This window comes from Dermochelys coriacea, chromosome 5, assembly GCF_009764565.3.
Source record: "Dermochelys coriacea isolate rDerCor1 chromosome 5, rDerCor1.pri.v4, whole genome shotgun sequence".
Taxonomy (NCBI): Eukaryota; Metazoa; Chordata; order Testudines; family Dermochelyidae; genus Dermochelys; species Dermochelys coriacea.
The window spans coordinates 25,296,793-25,310,278 of record NC_050072.1 but is presented as its reverse complement, the minus strand read 5'-3'; the positions used below and the strand labels follow the sequence as shown (position 1 = coordinate 25,310,278).

General features: G+C 41.9%; 1 protein-coding gene across 2 annotated transcripts in view; it reads left to right on the top strand.

The window, feature by feature from the left end:
- Positions 1-2,560: 2,560 nt before the first annotated feature.
- PRLR (prolactin receptor) overlaps positions 2,561-13,486 on the top strand; it is a 165,740-nt gene continuing 154,814 nt past the window's right edge. For both annotated transcript variants that reach the window (XM_043514970.1, XM_038402011.2), the window contains exon 1: positions 2,561-2,773. The gene's annotated coding sequence lies outside the window, so the exon portion shown is untranslated. The remainder of the gene's footprint in view (positions 2,774-13,486) is intronic.

Here is a 13,486-nt window from a genome sequence, read left to right as displayed (position 1 = left end):
AAGTCAGCATCAGTTGAAAGTGCTCAGCATCTTTGAGGAGGAGCTCAACATTTTGCAGGGTTGGACCCTTCAGTCTCATTTGTGATAGACCATTGTTTTAGGACTAACAGATTTGTTAGTCTCTAAGGTGCCACAAGTACTCCTTTTCTTTTTGCGAATACAGACTAACACGGCTGCTACTATGAAACCTGTTTTAGGACTGTATAGTCTAACTCCTGAGGCCAATACATCCATGAATCCTTGTGTTTACCCAATCCCAGCACTAACAAAGGTTAAGGCAGGCTGGGACAGATTGCACTGTTTACACTGGCCTTTTTTTTTTTTTTAACGTTCATGAAACCAAATCGGCAGCTTCTTATTCCTTGTATTCATAACATATTTTTATGTTGGAACTCATCTGCTGTGCCTTTTGATATTAGTGATCCTTTTTAGGTTTCTCAGCCTTCTTCAACATTAGTAATTCCTCCCAATGCACTCTACTAACCAACGGCCTGATTCTCCTCTGTTACACTATTGTAAATCAGGAACTAAGTGGTGGAAAAGTGGTGCAGTGGTGGAAAAGTTGTGCAGGTGAGAGGAGAACTGGCCTCTTGATATCTTAATTTACTAAATCTTGCTCTCCTGAAATCTAACACCCTTGTGCCACTGTGGCCTACGAAAACTATATATTATTATATTATTACTATGCTGAATTTAAGTAGCTTGTCATAACTAAGAATAACAGAGACTCCTGGAATCAATCACACTTCTTTATTAACAAAACGATGATTTAAGATGGATTCTTCTCTGGCTGGATTTTCTACATTATGCATCATGAAGTAGGTAACTCAGAAACGTTTCTGATGCAAGCTAGGCTCAATTTATTAAACAACACATTTCAGTGTGGTTAAAATCCCTCATATGTACAATGTCCTAAGGCTTTGGATACCTGGAGAGTTGGTTCAGTAACTTTTCAGTCTTGTTCTGTCTGCATCTTGGGGATCTGTAGCAGAAATTCTGAATATTGTTTCTTCTTCACTTTCATTCCTTATGTTAAGTAAAATATTTCACTACCCTCTTTAATATTAAAGTTCTCACTGACTTGGTATATGCTAAGTAACAGTTATTTAATTCTCATCTTCATCCTGTCTTCAGCTGAGTAATCCTGTCTTGTCTGAGGATTCTCACTGATTTCATTTAGACTTTTCAAGTGAGTAGGATCTGAGCATCTTTCCCAACCAAGAAGTCCTTAGGGTTGTATTCTCTTGTATTCCACAAAGATATACTCCACCTTCTACAAATCCCCCTACAGATGTGCATATCACCAATCTACCACATAACACTGAAGCAGCCCTTTTCCCAAGAGCACCTTCCTGGTTCTTACTAACTCTCCCTTGAACACAATTTCTCTCCTTTTCTCTGCTTGCTTTTCTGATGCTAATCCTCTAAATTTGGCAGAGACAAGCAGCTGCAGCCGTAAAGCAGCTGGTTGTAGCCCAGTGCATCTTTGTTCCAGCTGATTAAGTATCTGTTAAGTTGTCCTTCACTTTCCTTTTCTTGTTGCTGAGAAGATGCATATTCTCACAGGATCCATCCCCAATCTATCAGAACCACTTGAGTGCAAGCTTCTAGATAAGGAGCCACTGAAGGAAATTTGCAGACACACTGGTAGAGCTGGTTGAATTATTTTTTGTGGCTATTTTTAGTTGACAAGTTTAGTCTCTTTCTGTTTGTGAGTAGATCATGACTTGCAACATTTGTGTTCATGACCTGAAATTGTTTGCCTATGGATTTCTCACTGTATTCATGTGATTATTTGGTATTTGAAGTTGCTCAAGCTTTATAATGGATCACCTGAATCATATGGTATTAGTTCTGGTCCATGACTGGATCTACAGAACTTTCACTCAACTCATTTCATGGTAAGTTTTTTAACTAAAAAATTTAAACTGCAAACACAAACTTTACCTGTCACACACAATGGCACGAACAAAACTTCAGTCACCTTATGGCAGAGAGAGTGCAAATACGGCTGAATGAAAAGATGGGTCAGAACGTGCAAAAATGTTTACAAATTTCTCACTAGTCATCCAGTTCTACACAAGTAACGCAAAGCTTGAGCCTGTAAGCTGAAGTTTTTCAGCTCATAGGATTTCTGAGAAATCTAAGGGAAAGATTCTCATTTCTGTCTCAGATGTCTCATCAATGCAACAGGACCCAAATTACTGTAAATTTGTGCTGTTTCATGTCACTGTAAAATAAAAAGGAGTTGACACTTTGGTATAGAAAGAACTTTTGAAGTACTTTATGTTGAAAGAATATTGGATTTACTTTAAAAAATGAGTTATACACTTTAGGGTAGGCATAATAATTTCTAGCTGATAAAGGTGATTTTAAAAACAAATTAATTGCTGGATTTCTACACTGCAAAGTACCTCTCTAACCTTGTAAAACTGTCATACTCCGGACATTTTGCACACTGAAGAAAATCACTGTTTTGCCTGGAGCAAGGAACATAAATGTTGCAACACTGACTCCTCCTCTAATGGGCTGAGAATGTACAAGTACATAGTTATATTGCTCAGAGCCGTCAGACTGAATATCTTGGGAGTCAACGCTGTAAACATTAGAGATTTTTTTGAATCTTGTTTTATATTTGAGAGTGGGGGATTTTTCTTTCTCTGGATTGATTGAAGTTGTCTAACTGTGTTACCAATGCTGGATTTTCATATCCTTGTTCAGGAAGTGCTTCCGAACTGACATGGATCAACCCAGACTTCATTACCAGGCAAAAGTGAGTTCTGTGGCTAAACCTGTTCCTAAAGTGTGTTTGCATATAAGAACGTCCATCATTGTATAAAGATTGATTGGTAGAGTTTGTTAATGTTAATAGGCTATTAAAAATAATCAGAAACCAGCTAAACTCAATACAATGCGTTAGACACTGTGTAGCTAACAGCTTATGGAAAAAACTATTGTTTTGGTGACAACTGTCACCCAGGTGACAACTGTCTCCTGTAAATTGCTAATAATAATCTGGACAGAGATATTATACTTTACAAGGACACTTAGACTTGCACTGGTCTTTTAATTAAGCATTGAAATAATCTTACATGATTTCATTATTACCCTAATGTACATCCACATTGATGTGCTTTGGCACCCCCATGTTTCTCAGAAGATGACTGATTTGGATCAGATTAAGTGTTTGACATCTCAGCATTCACTGACACTGGCATCGGGTGGAAGGGAAGCACAGAAACATGAGAACAGCTAACTGAGCTGCGGAGGAGAAAGGGAGCTGTGATGACTTATAGCTCTTGATTTCAAGAATTCAGTGATCCCTTCCAGCATCCCGTGGAAGCCTGGTGCCATCCCTAACACATTTTCAGTATTCTGGGTATCACGTAGGATCTGTTTGTTTGTTGGTTGTGGGGTTTTTTTTGGTGGGGGGGGCAGCATTTATTTGCTGTCACTTTGTCAGGCTGACCTACCTACAGCAAACAGTATGGGTCCCTTTTCTTTCCCTCCTACATCAAGCCTCCCTCTCACTGAAGCCCTGCACTGCAGACACCTATCTTTTATATTTTGTCTTGAGAGATGGGTCACTGTTAGGAACTTCCTTTCACAAAGGCAGATGAGTGGACAGCCTCTGCAGTATGAACAAGTCTAAGCAGGGAGCGATGCCTGATATGTGTGTGTACAACAAGTGCTATCATTTACTGCATGTTCTATGTCGGCACTGCTACCTGCTAAAACTGATATTTAATTATGCTATGGGCTGTTTATTTCTGATGAAATGCTCTAGATAAACAACCTGGTGGGAGGATTAGCAACAGCTCACATGCAGCTGGGCATATGTGGCAAGCAGACCTTGAAGAGAAGGGGAACCTGGAGGAATACAGGTTGTATAAATTAACATTAGTCCTGGGCAAACATGAAAAAATTGGTGTTTGAGGGTGGGGTGGTAATTCAGAGTTTAGATTCATGTCTGCAACATGTTTGTGGTTATTTGGATTAGAAATTGGACGACGTCATCAGAATAAGCTTTCTTGTGAGAACTGAGTACTATGAAATAGGGAGCAACTTTGTCTTGTGGACTAAGCACAGAGCTGGAATTCGGGACTCCAAGTTTCCTAGCCTAGCTCAGCCACAGACTCCTTGTAACCTTGAGCATGTCACTTAGGCCTGCATTTGTAAAAGTTGCCACTGGTTTTGGGTGCCTCCTTTATTTGGTGTCTAGTTTGAGACCTTCTTCAGAGGTGGTGAGCTCCCACTGGCTTCAGCTGGAATTGGTCAGCACCACTAAAAGTCGGATTTATCTCAGTTTGGGCACCCAAATGCTTAGACACGCCAAACTGGTAGCAACTTCTGAAAACTTTGGCACTGATTCAGAGGCTGTGGGAACTCAGCACCTCTGAAATACGAAAGGTGAATTCCTGGCCAACTGAAGTCCAAGGGAGTTTTGTCATTGACTTCAGTGGGGGCAGGATTTCAGCTCAGGAGTTTAATCTCCCTAGGCTGACTTCCTCCTCGGTATTTACACAGAAGTTAATTACAGCTTGTAAAGCAACATAAGTATGCTATGTATTGTTACTTCATGGTCTCTACTGGATTGAAGATACTGATAGTTTTCGTCAAGATCTTTTGGTACTTCTACACCCTCAATGTTACGAAGCGTAAATATGCAAATTTAGTTTTTTTAAAAATTAACTACATTTACTAATCCTCAGGAAGGATCTGGTTTTGATTCCCCTCATCCCTCTATCCCTCCAGCCCCATTCCACACTTTTGCTAGGCAGAGCCCTTCTTGAGGGATCTATTCTGTTCCCCAGCAATCTTTAGCCTTTCTATTGGCTGTAACTTCCAGGCCTCAGTTTAATAAAGCACGGTTTGCTGCATCACTTACTACTGATGAAACAAGAACCAAGTTTTACCCTGAATTATGCCCCATTGCTCTTGTAACCAGTAAGGATGTATGTCGATGTAGAATCTGGCCCAAAGCTGTTGCTGTATTAGGGACACGGTTTTATTTGGGTTACTTTAAGTAGAATATTAAACCCTTTATACTGTAACACTTTTGCCAGGAGGAGTCAGCAACAACAAGGACCAGGTTCAGTATCTAAGTTCCTCTTAATAATACACAACAGAACCAGCTCGAGCCCTCACCCACTAATCAGGGAAAATTTAACGATCACCCCGGGTGCCTATAAAAGACAATACTTCCCCACTAGCAAATACTAACTCTCTGTATAACAAAAAAAAAACTTATTAAAAGGGTGAGGGAATCTAACATTAATTTGGGAACACACCACAACCACAATTCAAAAGCATGGGCAGTGTCCAACAAACAAATATCCCTTTAACACACCACTATCCTCTCCCTCTGCTGCATCATACTCTCAGTTGGTTGTCGTTGATCAGCAAAGACCCAGAGTTCAGAGATTCAGAGTTCATACTGGTCCACATCCTACCCCTAAAACAGGGGTGGCCCATCTGTGGCTCCGGAGCCACCTGCAGCTCTTCAGAAGTTAATATGCGGCTCCTTGTATAGGCACCGATTCTGGGGCTGGAGCTACAGGCGCCAACTTTCCAGTGTGCCAGGGGGTGCTCACTGCTCAACCCCTGGCTCTGCCCAGGCACTGCTCCCACTCCCACCCTTTCCGCCCCCCCTCCCCCGAGCCTGCCGTGCCCTCACTCCTCCCCACCCCCAGAGCCTCCTACATGCTACGAAACAGCTGATCGGGAAGTTGGGGGGGGTCCTGCCAGTGGGTGGGAGGTGCTGGGAGCAGGGGGGAGGAAAACGGGGGAGCTGATGGGTGGCTGCTGACCTATTACTAAAAAAGAAAAGGAGTACTTGTGGCACCTTAGAGACTAACAAATTTATTAGAGCATAAGCTTTCATGAGCTACAGCTCACTTCATCGGATGCATTTGGTGGAAAAAACAGAGGGGAGATTTATATACACACACAGAGAACATGAAACAATGGGTTTATCATACACACTGTAAGGAGAGTGATCACTTAAGATAAGCCATCACCAGCAGCGGGGGGCGGGGGGGGAAAGGAGGAAAACCTTTCATGGTGACAAGCAAGGTAGGCTAATTCCAGCAGTTAACAAGAATATCAGAGGAACAGTGGGGGGTGGGGTGGGGGGGGGAAATACCATGGGGAAATAGTTTTACTTTGTGTAATGACTCATCCATTCCCAGTCTCTATTCAAGCCTAAGTTAATTGTATCCAGTTTGCAAATTAATTCCAATTCAGCCGTCTCTCGTTGAAGTCTGTTTTTGAAGCTTTTTTGTTGAAGGATAGCCACTCTTAGGTCTGTAATCGAGTGACCAGAGAGATTGAAGTGTTCTCCAACTGGTTTTTGAATGTTCGCAAAAAGAAAAGGAGTACTTGTGGCACCTTAGAGACTAACAAATTTATTAGAGCATAAGCTTTCGTGAAGTGAGCTGTAGCTCACGAAAGCTTATGCTCTAATAAATTTGTTAGTCTCTAAGGTGCCACAAGTACTCCTTTTCTTTTTGCGAATACAGACTAACACGGCTGATACTCTGAAACCTGTCATTATGCAAGTTTTTGAATGTTATAATTCTTGACGTCTGATTTGTGTCCATTCATTCTTTTACGTAGAGACTGTCCAGTTTGGCTAATGTACATGGCAGAGGGGCATTGCTGGCACATGATGGCATATATCACATTGGTAGATGCGCAGGTGAACGAGCCTCTGATAGTGGGGCTGATGTGATTAGGCCCTATGATGGTATCCCCTGAATAGATATGTGGACAGAGTTGGCAACGGGCTTTGTTGCAAGGATAGGTTCCTGGGTTAGTGGTTCTGTTGTGTGGTGTGTGCTTGCTGGTGAGTATTTGCTTCAGATGGGGGGCTGTCTGTAAGCAAGGACTGGCCTGTCTCCCAAGATCTGTGAGAGTGATGGGTCGTCTTTCAGGATAGGTTGTAGATCCTTGATGATGCGTTGGAGAGGTTTTAGTTGGGGGCTGAAGGTGATGGCTAGTGGCGTTCTGTTATTTTCTTTGTTGGGCCTGTCCTGTAGTAGGTGACTTCTGGGTACTCTGTCAATCTGTTTCTTCACTTCAGCAGGTGGGTATTGTAGTTGTAGGAATGCATGATAGAGATCTTGTAGGTGTTTGTCTCTGTCCCGCCCCCCCCCCCTTGCTGGTGATGGCTTATCTTAAGTGATCACTCTCCTTACAGTGTGTATGATAAAACCCATTGTTTTATGTTCTCTGTGTGTGTATATAAATCTCCCCACTGTATTTTCCACCAGATGCATCCGATGAAGTGAGCTGTAGCTCACGAAAGCTTATGCTCTAATAAATTTGTTAGTCTCTAAGGTGCCACAAGTACTCCTTTTCTTTTTGCGAATACAGACTAACACGGCTGCTACTCTGAAACCTGACCTATTACTGTGGCTCTTTGGCAATGTACATTGGTAAATTCTGGCTTCTTCTCAGGCTCAAGTTGGCCACCCCTGCCCTAAAAGGTAATGGGGGTAAGAATCAAGCAATGCCTCCTGTACTACTTCTGCAACTGGCTTGCTGCTGCTATCCCTACCCCCTGCTTAGCAGGTGAGCTTCAGTTTAGAATGACACCTTTGCTCAGGGATGCTAAGTACAGTTCTGCTGCCTTTTACTCATACACTAAGGATAACAGCATTTCATTGCCCCTGCATTCAAAAGTGAATTGTAACCCCAGAGCAGCCAAAATTGATCACTTTGGCAAAGCAGCTCTGTCTGCTGAATACCTGGCCAGGGTAGGTGTCTATGCATATAAAGTCTGCTCCTGAGTCTTTTTCCCCCAGTGTGTCAATAGATGTCAGGGGAGAGCTCATTCACACGCTGCTTACAATAGGGTTGAGTGCGTATCAGACACAGAGACAGACCAGACAGAGAACCATAGTTATGTGGATGGGATGTAGTTACTAATGACATCTATACTAAAGTACCAAGACAGTGCAAGATAAGCACATTGGGGCCCGAGCATGGAGAAAGGCAATATAAATGGAGTGAGTCACTTCTTCCTTAAAGCTTAGAAAAAAGTTTATACTAATTCTGAGATCACATGATGAGATTGGGGGGGTGCATTTTTGTTCAGTCACCATTTTTGAGAAACTTTCTAGTTTCTAGTGTGATAGATGGCACTTGTTGTAAGTAGGCCTATGGATTAATCGCAGTTAACTTGTCATTACCTTAAAAAAATCACAATTTAAAAAATTAATTACCATTTTAATCACACTGTTAAACAATAGAATACCAATTGAAATGTATTAAATATTTTTGATGTTTTTGTACATTTTAAAATATATTGATTTCAATTACAACATAGAATACAAAGTATACAGTGCTCACTATATATTTTTATTACAAATATTTGCACTGTACAAATGATAAAAAATATTTTTCAAATCACCTCATACAAGTACTGTAGTGCAATCTCTTTATCATGAAAGCACAACTTACAAATGTAAATTTGTTTTTGTTACATAACTACACTCAAAAACAAAACAAAACTTTAGAGCCTACAGTCCTATTTCTTGTTCTGCCAAATTCTAAGAGAAACAAGTTTGTTTACATTTACAGAAGATAGTGCTGCCTGCTTCTTGTTTACAATACCACCTGAAAGTGAGAACAGGTGTTTTCATGGCACTTTCGTAGCCGGCATTACAAGGTATTTACGTGCCAGTTATGCTAAACATTCATATGCCCCTTCATGCTTCGGCCACCATTCCAGAGGATGTGCTTCCATGCGGATGATGCTTGTTAAAAAAACAATGCATTAATTCATTTTGTGACTGAACTTCTTGGGGAGAATTGTATGTTTCCTACTCTGTGTTTTACCTGCATTCTGCCATATATTTCATGTTATGGCAATCTCGAATGATGACCCAGCATGTTGTTCGTTTTAAGAACACTTTCACTGCAGATTTGACAAAATGCAAAGAAGGTACCAATGTGAGATTTCTAAAGATAGCTATAGCAATTGACCCAAGATTTAAGAATCTGAAGTGTCTTCCAGAATCTGACTGGGATGGAGTGTGGAGCATGCTTTCAGAAGTCTTAAAGGAGCAACACTCTGATGCAGAAACTACAGAACCCGAACTACCAAAAAAGTTTTACATTGTTTTATTTTTGAATGCAGTTATTTTTTGTACATAATTCTATATTTCTAAGTTCAACATTCATGATAAAGAGATTGCACTACAGTACTTGTATTAAGTGAATTGAAAAATACTATTTTATTTTTACAGTGCAAATATTTATAATTTAAAAAAGTGAGCACTGTACACTTTTTATTCTGCGTTGTAATTGAAATCAATATATTTGAAAATATGGAAAACATCCAAAAAAATTAATATAAATAATCTATTATTTAACAGCATGATTAATTATTTTAATTACTTGACAGCCCTAGTTGTAAGCATCACCTAGTAGTTAGGGGTCTATACTACACAGTTTTGTCAATGCAAGTTACACCAAAAGTCAAAAATTGGTATAATTACATTGCTTGTACATGTTCACATGACGTGCCTTCTGGCAATGTAGTGCATCCATAGCTGGAGCTCTAGTATAGACAGTGAGAGCAGTGCACTGTGGGTAGCTATCCCACTGTGTTACTCGCCACCATCTGCAGCTAGGAGTTCTGGGAAGCTAGAGTGAATCACAGTGTAGCGTGGGTGTGAGCTCAATGTCCCATGATGCAGTTTTTTTCCTTTCCATCATTCCATGGGCTTCTGACTGCGTTTCATGGCATTTTTCAATGACCTCTGTTTTCTATGCACCCGCCATCTGTCTGAAAGGATGGATGCTGCACTGCTTTCATCTGTTGTGGTCACTGTTATAAACACATCGCGGGTGGTCATGCAGTATATCATGAGCTCCCAGTCTAAACAGGAATCAGAGTTGCCTGACCTTCTGCCATGAAAAGAAACAACATCAGATTACTTTTGGCATTCATGGAGAGCTGCCCAAAGGGGACCGTCACTTTTGGGCTCGGGGAAACAAGCACAAAGTGGTGCAGTCACATTGTTATGCAAGTCTGGAATAACGAGCAGTGGCTGCAGAACTTTTGGATGCATAAAGTCACCTTCCTGGAACAGTGTGTGGAGTTCGCCCCAGCACTGAGGCGCAATGACACCAAAATGAGAGCTGCCCATTCAGTGAAGTACATGATGATCTCTATGTGGATGCTAGCAGCTCCAGGCTGCTACCAGTCAGTTGCGAATCAGTATGGAGTCAGAAAGTCCACCGTTGAGGCTGCGTTAACACAAGTGTGCAGGGCCATTAATTTCATCCTGCTACAAAGGACTGTGACTCTTGGCAATGTGTGTGAAATAGTGGATGGCTTTGCGGCAATGGGATTTCCTAACTGCAGTGGGGCAATAGCTGGCACGTTTATCACAATTTTGGCTCCAGACCATCTTGTGACAGAACACATCAATAGAAAGGGATACTTCTCTGTGGTATTGCGGGAGATTCCAGTGAGGATGTTGAAATGCCCCTAGTGATCCTGGGAGACCCAGTGTACCCCTTACTCCCATGGAAATGGTAGGACTTTGGTGCAGCACCAGAGCGATGGTTTGCCTCCCTTGCGTTCTGGTACACCTGCATCAGCTCCTTTATCTTTGCACAGTACTGATGCGTGTCCTGTTCATAGCCCTTATCCAAATGCCACAAGAAATCTGACCATAGGTATCAAAGTTCTTACAGCTGGAGCAGAGCTGGGACTGCACAGCCTCCTGTCCCCACAGTGCCAGCAGATCCAACAACTCAGGTGTGCTCCAAGTGGGAGAGGGTTTGTTGCGAGGAGACGCCATGGTCTGCTGGGAAGATTTCAGAGTAGCAGCTGTGTTAGTCTGTATTCACAAAAAGAAACGGAGGACTTGTGGCACCTTAGAGACTAACAAATTTATTTGAGAATAAGCTTTCGTGAGCTACAGCTCACTTCATCGGATGCATTCAGTGGAAAATACAGTGGGGAGATTTATATACACAGAGAACATGAAACAATGGGTGTTACCATACACACTGTAACCAGAGTGATCACTTAAGGTGAGCTATTACCAGCAGGAGAGCAGGGGAGGGGTGGAACCTTTTGTAGTGATAATCAAGGTAGGCCATTTCCAGCAGTTGACAAGAACGTCTGAGGAACAGTGTGGCGGGGGGGAAGGAGATAAACATGCGGAAATAGTTTTACTTTGTGTAATGACCCATCCACTCCCAGTCTCTATTCAAGCCTAAGATAGTTGTATCCAGTTTGCAAATTAATTCCAATTCAGCAGTCTCTCGTTGGAGTCTCTTTTTGAAGTTTTTTTGTTGAAGTATTGTCACTTTTACGCCTGTTAGCCTCTGATGGTGTGGCTGATGTGATTAGGCCCTATGATGGTGACACCATCAGAGGCTCATTCACCTGCACATCTACCAATGTGATATGTGCCAGCAATGCCCCTCTGCCATGTATATTGGTCAAACTGGACAGTCTCTACGTAAAAGAATAAATGGACACAAACAGACACCAAGAATTATAATATTCAAAAATCAGTTGGAGAACACTTCAATCTCTCTGGTCACTCGATTACAGACCTAAAAGTGGCAATACTTCAACAAAAAAACTTCAAAAACAGACTCCAACAAGAGACTGCTGAATTGGAATTAATTTGCAAACTGGATACAATTAATTTAGGATTGAATAGAGATTGGGAATGGATGGGTCATTACACAAAATAAAACTATTTCCCCATGTTTATCCTCCCCCCACTGTTCCTCAGATGTTCTTGTCAACTGCTGGAAATGGCCCACCTTGATTATCACTACAAAGGGTCCCCCTCCCCCCACTCTCCTGCTGGTAATAGCTCATCTTAAGCGATCACTCTGGTTACAGTGTGTATGGTAACACCCATTGTTTCATGTTCTCTATGTATATAAATCTCCCCACTGTATTTTCCACTGAATGCATCCGATGAAGTGAGCTGTAGCTCATGAAAGCTTATGCTCAAATAAATTTGTTAGGCTCTACGGTGCCACAAGTCTTCCTTTTCTTTTCGCTGGGAAGATGTGATCTGAGCTGTTCATGCCAAGCAAACAGGAAATGGAACTTCAAAAATTTCCAGGTCTTTAACGGGGAGGGCGGGTGCCTGTGTACCAGGGTGCAAGGCAGTGGAGTTCCAACTGCTGACCAGAATGGTCAGGATGAGCATTGTGGGACACCTCCTACTGGAGGCCATTTATAACAACATAACCAAGCACAGTATCTACACTAACATTTGGTCGATATAACTTTGCTGCAAAAAGCTCTACAACTCTCATCGAAGTGCTTTTATTTTGTTGGCAAAGCTGGAGAGTTTTGTTGGCGGAAGGAGCATTGCAGTGTGTTCACCTCCACTGTTTTGTCGATGAAACCTGAGTGTTGTCGAAAAAATTTTGTAGTGTAGACAAGGCCTACGTGTAGAGGGAGGTTGGTAGGGGAGCCCAGGCCCTCCCACTCCACTAGGTTGCCACCAAGGGCCCTGCAAGGGATACTGAAGGTCTGGCACTCAGGAGCACCTTAAGGCTGCCCTCCCTTGTCCATTTTCTACCACCCATTCTACTGTCCAAGTTTTGTGGTCTGTAGCAAAAGAGTAATGGAAAAGCTATTAACTGCACCTTCAGTTTGTCTGGGCCCAGCAGGTAAATGCCTCTTCTCCAAGAGAGGCTTCTGCAACATCCCTTCTCGGGTACTCCCAGTGCAGATCCATCTCCCTGCCTTTGCAGCACCCTTTCGAGATGTCTGGCTTCCCTCTTAAGATCCACCTCTATCTGGAGCATGCTCTGCAGATGTGACTACGGTGCGTAATCTGCACCCAGAGTTGCTTTTTAACTCCTTCAGTTCTAATGCAGGGTTTATTCACTCGTCACTTATCCCCATGAAGATGCTGAATAGAGAAAAGCAGTAGTTTAGCACAGCTCTAGTTTTTAGCAGTGACAAGGAGGATGAGAGCTACAGAGGAAATGAGAAGGGAGCAGAAATGTTTGAGAATACATATCACAATGTGACTTTTATCAGGAAAGAGGATGGAAACCAGGAAATTGCCAACAGAATTAGTTTGCTTTGCCTTGTGACTATAATAACTTACCCTGAAGTAGATATAGACCTGAGCCACTGAATTCAGATATAGGTGGTCCTTGCATCTGGGGGTGTGGTTCCAACCCATATTTTGATGATGGAATTCTGGCAAACACAGCGGTCAGGGGATCTGTTTTCCTAAAAGATTGTTTAAGTAAATAAAACATTATGATGTGGCCCTTTTTTATTCTTTAGCAAAATGTTCAGAACTCTGCACTATTGTTTGACTTTGAAAGTTTGATATTAAAACACATTGGACCTGATTCTTTTTCTCACTCTTAATTTAACAGAGAGCAAAATCTGTTTCTCCATAATTCCCTTCTTCATTAAAAAAGGTTGTCGGAAGAAAAAAATCCTTCCCTTTTTGGCACATAATTTGGA